Below are 8,227 nucleotides of genomic sequence, written 5' to 3'. Positions count from 1 at the left end.
AGGGTGTCGTTTTAGGTTATCTTTAGTTGGTACTTATAATTAAAAAAAAAAGAAAAAAAAAAGAGAGAGAGAAATATTTTGCATGCTAAAGTGGAATAGGGACGACACTGGTCGATTAAGTCGTACAACTTTAGATCATCCCTTAGGACAGACCCCTGAAATTTCTTCTCAATATCTCACACCTTGTGAGATGGCTGATTTAAATGAAGATGCGGGGAGTCACCACAATCGAGAACGAGAACCCCATGTTATGACTCTAAGACAATACCTACAACTGGCTAGGACTAGTCAGCCTTCATGCATAATTTTTCCTGATAATGTAGGACATTTTGACATCAGACCAGGGGTAATCCAATTGCTGCCCAAGTTTTATGGGTTAGAGTCCGAAAGTTCGTATCTTCATTTAAAGGATTTTGAAGAATTGAGCATTACATTTAGAGTGCCAAACGTCACCGAGAATGTCCTCAAGTTGACATTGTTCCCTTTCTCTCTAAAGGATAAGGCCAAAATATGGCTAAACTCCTTGCGACCTAGATCAATAAGAACTTGGCAAGATATGCAGAGAGAATTTTTAAAAAAGTTCTTTCCGGACCAACTTTTTAAAAAGACATATTAGCAATTTCCAACAAAAAAATAATGAAACATTTTATGAATATTGGGAAAGATTTAAAGACCTTCTTCTCTCATGCCCTCATCACGGGTTCGAAACTTGGAGAACTATTAGCTTCTTTTATGAAGGTTTATCTCCACAGTTGAAACAATTTGTAGAGACCATGTGCAATGGTAGATTTTTAGAAAAACAACCTGATGAGGCATGGGAGTATTTGCATTCCCTTGCTGAGACTGCCCAACTTTGGGATAACGGGGATAGAAACAACAAGTCTTTGCCTAAGCCTACTAGCTCTGTACAGGGAGGCCTTTACAACCTCAGAACTGAGGATGATCTTCATGCTAAAATGGCAGCCCTCACTAGGAAGGTAGAAGAAATTGAGCTTAGGAAGGTTGAGCCTGTCAAGACTATAGAGCTTAGAAACGAGTATTGTGGTATCTGCGATATGTCGGGTCATACCACTACAGATTGCCCCACCATACCGGCATTCAAGAAAGTCTTGCACGATCAAGCAAATGCTATGAACTCCTACCAAAAGCCTTATAACGATCCATACTCGAATACCTATAACCCTGGTTGGAAGAATCATCCAAACTTTAGGTGGAGAAACGATCATCCTCAACAGTCACACCATTCAGCTCCTCAACCTGCACATCCTACTTATGCACCATCACCTTCTCAAAAGCCAAATATCGAGGATACCTTGCAATCCATACAAACTTTTCTACAAGGTCAAGCTAATATCAATGCTCAAAATACTCGAAATTTTGAAGACATAAGGAACCAATTGTCAATGTTGACTACCGTCCTAAGTACCCAAGAGAAGGGTAAGCTTCCAGCTCAACCCCAACCTAACCCACAAGTGCACGGTAGTAATAATACGGCTCCTTCTAGTTCGCATACAGAGCATGCAAAGAGCATCATGACTTTGCGTAATGGGAAAGTCATTGATCAAACCGTCCCATTGAGACTGCGAGTCACTTCTAATTCTGATGCTCCCAAAGTCGATGAAAGGAACAAAGAAGAAGTTGAGGTCCCAACTTCTACCGAGAAAGTTGAATGTCCTTTTCCTCCACCTTTTCCACAACGGTTTAAGCCGTTGCAAAAGCTCGAACCTAATTCTAAAATTTTTGAGCTTTTTAAACAAGTAAAGATCAACATACCTCTTCTTGATGCAATCAAACAAGTACCCTCATATGCCAAATTTTTGAAGGACTTGTGTACTGTTAAGCGCCGATTAAATGTTAAGAAGAAGGCATTTTTAACTGAAAATGTGAGTGCTATTTTGCAGCACAACATTCTCCCTAAATATAAAGATTCAGGTTGCCCAACCATCTCATGCATCATAGGCAACTTTAGGATAGAGCGAGCATTGTTAGATTTAGGGGCGAGTGAGAATTTGTTGCCATATTCTGTATATGAGCAACTTGGTTTAGGTGAGTTGAAGCCAACCTCCGTCACTTTGCAATTAGCTGACAGGTCAGTTAAAATTCCAAGGGAGATTATCGAGGATGTATTAGTCCAAGTAGACAAGTTCTACTTTCCTGTCGATTTTATTGTATTGGACACACATCCGGCTTCGAACTCACAGTCTCAGATTCCGGTCATTTTAGGACGTCCATTCCTTGCAACTTCTAATGCATTGATTAATTGTAGGAATGGCATCATGAAGCTTTCTTTTGGTAACATGACCTTAGAATTGAACATTTTTAATGTGTGCAAACAACCCAATAATCCCGAAGAGAGTAAGGAGGTTGATTGGGTTGAAACCATCGCAGAAGATTATTTGTTAGCTAAAGCAATTAACGACCCATTCAATGATAGCTTAATTGATTGGTGTCCTAATGGAACCAATGATGATGATTTGTCAGTCACACCTATTGTGGATAATCTGGATATCAAGATGGTCAATGGGTGGAGACCAAAAGAAGGAGAATTTGAGAGATTGTCGCCTCGAGAGGTGAAAATAGTACCATCCCATGAGCAAGCACCCAAGCTCGAATTGAAACCCTTACCAAAGGAACTTAAGTATGCTTTTCTTGGACCCGAAGATACTTTTCCTGTAATCATCTCGTCTGGACTTGATCATACCCAAGAAAGAAAATTAATTGATGTTTTAAAGAATCATAAAGGAGCCTTAGGGTGGTCCATTGCCGATTTGAAGGGAATTAGCCCCTTAATTTGCACGCACCGGATATATATGGAGGACAATGCCAAAACCACAAGGCAAATACAACGAAGGTTAAATCCTACAATGAGAGATGTGGTTAAGGCAGAAGTCCTCAAGTTGCTTGACGTGGATATTTTTTACCCAATTTCCGACAGCAAGTGGGTAAGCCCTACTCAAGTCGTTCCTAAGAAATCGGGTTTGACGGTAGTAGAAAATGAACAAGGTGAACTAGTTCCAACTCGTATCCCGACGAGTTGGCGCATGTGTGTTGACTACCGAAAGCTGAATTTGGTCACATGAAAGGATCACTTTCCTCTACCCTTCCTAGACCAAGTATTGGAGAGGGTTGCAGGGCATGATTTCTATTGTTTTCTCAATGGCTATTCGGGATATTATCAAATTGAAATTTCACCGGAAGATCAAGAGAAGACTACCTTCACTTGTCCTTTTGGCACATTTGCTTTCCGACGAATGCCATTCGGGTTGTGTAATGCACCTGCAACATTCCAAAGATGCATGCTCAGCATCTTTGAAAACATGAACGAGAAATTTTTGGAAGTGTTCATGGACGACTTCTCCATTTTTGGCGACACATTTGATGATTGCCTGTCATATTTACAAGCTGTCTTAGCTCGATGTATGGAAAAGAATTTGATACTGAATTGGGAGAAATGCCACTTCATGGTACCAAAGGAAATTGTCTTAGGACATATTATTTCATCGAAGGGCATGGAAGTAGATAGAGCTAAGACTGATTTAATTGCTAAGCTACCTGCACCCAAGACGGTTAGAGATGTTAGATCATTTTTGGGTCATGCCAGATTTTATAGGAGGTTCATCAAGGACTTTAGTGTCATATCTCGACCAATATGTAATCTCCTATCCCTTGATACACCGTTCAATTGGACTGAAACCTGTCAGGAGGCATTCGAAAAGTTGAAGTCTATGTTTAGCACTGCACCCATCGTGCGACCATCCGATTGGTCATTACTTTTTGAGATTATGTGCGACGCTAGCGACTATGCAATAGGAGCTGTCCTAGGACAACGCAAGGATAATAAGCCATATGTCATTTACTATGCAAGCAAAACCTTAAACGATGCTCAAATGAATTACACTACCACCGAGAAGGAATTGCTTGCAGTAGTATTTGCCTTAGATAAATTTCGCTCTTATATCCTTGGTGCTCCTATTGTTATCTTCACGGACCATGCGGCACTAAAATATTTGTTGGATAAGAAAGAGGCCAAACCACGCTTAATACAATGGATACTTCTACTCCAAGAATTTGACATCACTATCAAAGATAAAAAAGAAGTAGAGAATGTGGTTGCTGACCATTTATCACGATTAGTTTTTCATGATTCAGTGCCACAGTTTTCCATCAAGGACTCATTCCCTGAAGAGCAGTTGTTTGCACTTTCTAGTATACCATGGTATGCAGATATTGTAAATTTTCTTGTTACAAGCCGGATGCCGGAGCATTGGGGGTCGACAGATAGAAAAATTTTCTCGCGCCAAGTAAAGAATTATTACTATGACGAACCCTATTTGTTTAAATATTGCAATGATCAAATCTTTAGACGATGCATACCGGATCATGATATACAAAGCGTACTTTCTTTCTGCCACACTGATGCTTGCGGTGGACACTTTGCCTCTAAGAAAACTGCTGCAAAAGTTTTGCAATGTGGTTTCTATTGGCCCACTATGTTCAAAGATGCCCACGAGTTCTGCAGGACATGTGATCCATGTCAACGTATTGGAAGTCTAACTCGTAGGCAAATGATGCCTCTTCAACCCATTACTATTATCGAAATTTTCGATTGTTGGGGCATCGATTTTATGGGCCCATCCCATCATCTTTTGGATATGAGTACATTTTAGTCGGTGTCGAATATGTGTCCAAATGGGTAGAAGCTGTTGCTTGTAAGACCAATGATCACAAACCTGTCCTGAAGTTTTTAAAAGAAAATAATTTTTCACGATTTGGGATGCCTAAGGTCATAATTAGTGACGGTGGAAAACACTTTTGTAATAAGCCTTTCGAGACCTTATTGAAAAAGTATGGTGTCACCCATAGAGTTGCTACCCCATATCATCCGCAAACTAGTGGCCAGGTAGAATTAGCCAATAGGGAGATCAAGCGTATTTTAGAGAAAATGGTGAACCCATCACGAAAAGATTGGTCCTTGAAACTATCAGATGCATTATGGGTCTATCGTACTGCATACAAAACCATTCTTGGCATGTCTCCCTACCGGCTAGTTTGTGGAAAAGCGTGTCATCTGCCTGTAGAAATAGAACATAAATCGTATTGGGCAATTAGAAAATTGAATTTTGATTTACAAGATGCCGGTCTAGCTAGAAAATTACAATTGAACGAGCTTAATGAGATTCGCAGAGATGCTTATGACAATGCTAAAATTTGCAAAGAACGAATGAAGATCTTACATGATAAATCAATTTTAAAAAAATCTTTTGAACCTTTGCAAAAAGTTCTTTTATATGAATCCCGCTTACATCTGTTTCCTGGTAAGTTGCGATCGAGATGGACAGGTCCTTACATTATAAAAACTATTTTTTCACATGGGGCGGTTGAGATTGAGAATCCACGGGATGGTAGAATTTTTAAGGTAAATGGACACAGACTTAAACCTTTTGTTGAGAATTTTACAGATGAAGAGGACTCCTTTTTCTTGGGGGAGCCTTCTTATGACTGAGCATGAAGGCAAAGGTATATGTATATTAGTAAGGATTATTTCTCTAGTTTTGTAGGTTTTATTTTCTGGATATCAACAGCTCAAGGTATTCCTCTTCTCTCCAATATTATTTTCTCTACTGTCTTTTATTATATTTTTCTTGTATCTATTACATTGAGGACAATGCAATGTTTAAGTTGGGGGGAGGAAAGTAATTTGCTTTAAAAAAAAAATTATTTTTGCATTCTTTTCTAAGCAAATGCACATGTATTTTCATATTGAGTTTGTGCAACCATTAAGGCAAGGAACACATGCACATTATGACTGATCAGAGACCTATTATTAGATCCCCGCACATTTACTTAATGATTATAGGAAGGCCTCAGGAGTTCACATTTGTTTAATGCATTTTTGTTAAGCCATATCTGTAAAAGAAGTACGAGTATCCTTATCCGTACTAAAAGGTTCTTGATTTGGTTTTCACATAAAAGATAGAGGCTGAATACCCCGGCTAGATCATCTAAGTGCCTTATGTTCCAACCTTGGTTGACCTATAGTCACGTTGCAGTCACATTATATGGTTCAGTTTACCTTCTCTCTTGATTTTAAAAAAAAAATGAGGAGATGACAAGTCTAACCTCGTGGCGTAGTCTGGTTCGAGTAATTAAGTCCGAGGGGTGTTTCACCTAATGCCTTGAGCCAACTGGATCAGGAGTTATTGGCCGAAAACTCGCTACATGGACCTTGCTAGAGTCTAAGGGGGTTGGACTATTGTAATCACCATATGTATAAAAAAATATTAAAAAAAAAAGCATGAATAGGGTTGGTCGGGCTGAACCCAGTGACATGTGGTAATGGCTGATTTGACTCCATTGTATTGGACCTTTGTGTACTTTGGATATTTAGTTGGGATTGATAGCTCCTTCTTTTTATGCAAACCATTCTTGACAATTTTAGACAACATGATATATTCCGAAAATTTGATAGATCAGGCTCTAATAAATTGTAGTAAACACTTGTGAACTTGAGTAGTACACCTAAAATTCAAGCGGTGCCATGTTGTGGTGGAGGTAGTAGTACTCCGAGAAAGTCATACTATTTTATGCACACTACACTTTCATATTTTTCTTGCTTTGATAGTTTCCATGCTTGAAAATATATATTAATTAATTACATGTGCATTAGCTTAAAATTTATTTCATTTTTTTTTTTTTTAGGATCTCATGTCATATCATTCATGATGTTTGTGGGTAACATCCCTGAAAACCCTCACGAGACAACACTTGTCCACTCGGGTAACCTAGGAGTTTAACGGCTTGTTGCACGTGCTAAGTGCAATCGTGATGCCCTACGAAAGTGGGTACATATCTTAGTTTTATGTCGTTAGCTTTAATAAAAAGTCAAAGAATTGACCAACACTTTTTGTACTCTCATGTTATTATTTACTCTGAATTGCTAGAGACTAGCAATAAGCTAGTTGGGGGGTATGATGAGAGCACAAAAGTGCGATCTAAGTACCAATTAACTTAGCCTAATGCTAGCAAAATAATGATAAATAATAGATGTTAACATTTGCATGATTAATATTTTATCCTTAGCACTTATTATAATTTTTAACATTATTTTATATAAATTCATCTAAAAAGGATGCATCCTCCCAACTGCAGAATAGAGTCTATGACTTTTCTTCTGCGCACCCAAGCGACTCCCCAAATCCCGCGGCTAGCGCCATCGATCCAGCCGATCCCATGCATTCCGCCCCAACCATCACGCAGGCGTTCTTCCTCCTCTCCACGCAAAATCAGATCCATCGCTGGCTGATCTCTGGTGGGATCTATAAGAGGAGGAGAAAGGGGCTCCGATTTGGGGGGGAAGAGGAAGAATAGAGGAGTCGGCTGCTGCAGTGGAAGAAAACAAGAAAGAAGAAGAGAGAGGGAAACAGGGGATGCCCTGTTTCCGAAAAGAAAAAGAAGAAAAAAAATAGAGAGAGGAGTAACAGGGGAGAGTCTTTGATGTTGATGGCTGGCTAATCCTGGGTGATGGAGGAACCCTTGATGTATTGCTATCTTTAAAGTAAATTCTAAACCTTTAATTCTTATAAATTTATATTTCCAATATATTATGGATTCTTGCATAATTATTTTGTAGATAGTTCTTTAATGGTTTATGTTGATCGACATGTGGACCGCTTTAGTATTTGATTTATCGTTGATGTAATAGGCACGATAAATGCTTAGAAATAGAGTTCATATGTCCCTAAAATATATCTCATGCTTTGATCTATCCTACATTTATATCTTTAATCAGGAATCGAAGAATTTATTTCTTGAATGCAAAATTATCAAGGGGGATTCCAGATCCCTACTCGATCTTAATCTATCCATACTTTAATTCTCTGTGTACTAATTTGTTTTCTATTTGCAAAACATCATCTTAATCAACAAATTAACTGAATTAATTAATCTGAGATTATGCTAATAATCCATAGATCGTTCTCTGAGGAATCGACCTCGGACTTCTGAGTTATACTACTTGTGCGAATCTCCTGCACTTGGGAGAATAATTTTATTTTAGCACCAGCTGTCTAGCTCATTATACCATCTCTTGTTGTTTTACAGATTTCGAGAACTAGTCTATTGGGGATTCAAAATGGGAGAGCGACTAGAAGGATTGTGGCACAAGTTATCTTAGATTAGGGTTATTTAAGTTGATTTGTTATTATGGACATTTATTATGATTGGTGGA

At 38.7% G+C, this 8,227-nt stretch overlaps 1 non-coding gene across 1 annotated transcript; it reads right to left on the bottom strand.

Annotated features, from left to right (window-relative positions):
• Positions 1–593: 593 nt before the first annotated feature.
• LOC120105782 lies at positions 594–703 on the bottom strand. Its single transcript, XR_005508075.1, has one exon. It is a non-coding gene; the product is annotated as a small nucleolar RNA R71 (small nucleolar RNA).
• Between the last annotated feature and the right edge of the window lie 7,524 nt (positions 704–8,227).

The sequence above is a fragment of the Phoenix dactylifera genome, unplaced genomic scaffold (genome assembly GCF_009389715.1).
Source record: "Phoenix dactylifera cultivar Barhee BC4 unplaced genomic scaffold, palm_55x_up_171113_PBpolish2nd_filt_p 000367F, whole genome shotgun sequence".
Classification (NCBI taxonomy): Eukaryota; Viridiplantae; Streptophyta; class Magnoliopsida; order Arecales; family Arecaceae; genus Phoenix; species Phoenix dactylifera.
The sequence above is the reverse complement of the archived record's forward strand: the minus strand, read 5'-3'. Positions and strand labels throughout refer to the sequence as shown.